The following is a 1528-nucleotide window of genomic DNA, read 5'->3' on the forward strand; positions in this document are numbered from 1 at the left end:
ATTCCCAATAACATGTTTGTGATGTTTTAAAATTACATTTTATTCTCTCCCTCCCTCTCTCTCTCCTCCAGCCCCTCCCATTGACACCAGGTGTATTGATAAGAGCGAGAGGTTGTTTCTGTTCAATGGTACTAACCCGTCAAGTGGTCGTATCGGTATCTGTGGATCGGACGGGCAGCTGCACAATATCTGTGACTTTATGTTCAGTGATCAGGCAGCTACTGTGATCTGTAGGGAATTGGGACTGAAAACACCAGGATGTAAGTAATAATAATAATGAATTAATAATAATAATAATAATAATAATGACAATAGTGATAAATTAATAGTACTAATAATAAATGGATAATAATAATAATAATAAATTAATAATGAATTAATAATGATGATAATTAATGATAGTGATAATAGTGGTAACTAATATGCACATTAATTTTGCAATACTTCAAATAACAGGGACTTTAATGTCCCTTCCCAAAAATTTAGTAAAGTGGCTGACTAATAACAATTTTGCACTGTTGAGAGAGTCACCTTTAGCTTAAATACTCTCCCCAAGTAACAGGCTATCGTGGGGCGCACCATTACATTCCAATGAATATCATTATCCATTGTCTACCATACATCATGTACATGTACCTCCTTCCTCTTCCTGTGCTGTATAGATGCAGTTCATGGCCTGTTCTTTGGCACTAGCAGTACTACTCCATTATACACTAACAGCAGGTGCAGTGGAGAAGAGACAGCATACAGTGAATGCAATAGACTCATGACAAGCAGATGTATACCTGGAAGAGGAGATGTAGGGGTAGTCTGCAGCAGTAAGCCATGAGAGAGGGAGAGAGAGAGAGAGGGAATATGAATACTGTTTATTAAGGATATTGAAATGTATTTATTGTCATTAGGTGATTCTAGTGGCATCTGCTCAAATGGTCAAGTTATTTTATTACCATCCTCCAACAGTTCAGAGAAAGTATACAAGAAAGTTGGTGTTTGCTTCGGAAACTCCTGGGGATATATTTGTCCAGAGGACTGGGACAATAACGACGCTAAAGTGATCTGTAGACAATTGGGACTCTCTTTAACATGTAAGAGGAGAAGAGAGAGGAGAGAGAGAGGGGGGGAGGGAGAGGGGGAGAGAGAGGGTATATGCTTACATGTACATATTGTGAATTGCTAATGATTTAAATTGTTTATACTTTTCAAACTAATCATCACTGTTCCAAATATTGCATATTTATAATCTTTATTAATCAACATCTGCCACCTGGTAATGTAAGAAAAACAATAACAACCATAATACCTCTAATTATAAAGACGCTGTTCAATATTGTTTCTTTCTCTAATTATAGGGACAGGAGGTAAAGGAATTGATGCTGAATATGAAAATCATAATGACAGGTTGTGGCTCAACGAGATTCAGTGTACAGGGAATGAGACTAGATTACTGGAGTGTGGCAGAAGGAGATTAGGGACTTTGAGGTCAAATTGTGACGATGGTGGATTTGCAGCTGTAGCTTGTTTAAGAGAA

The sequence above is a fragment of the Amphimedon queenslandica genome, unplaced genomic scaffold (genome assembly GCF_000090795.2).
Source record: "Amphimedon queenslandica unplaced genomic scaffold, v1.1 AMPQUscaffold_10555, whole genome shotgun sequence".
Classification (NCBI taxonomy): domain Eukaryota; kingdom Metazoa; phylum Porifera; class Demospongiae; order Haplosclerida; family Niphatidae; genus Amphimedon; species Amphimedon queenslandica.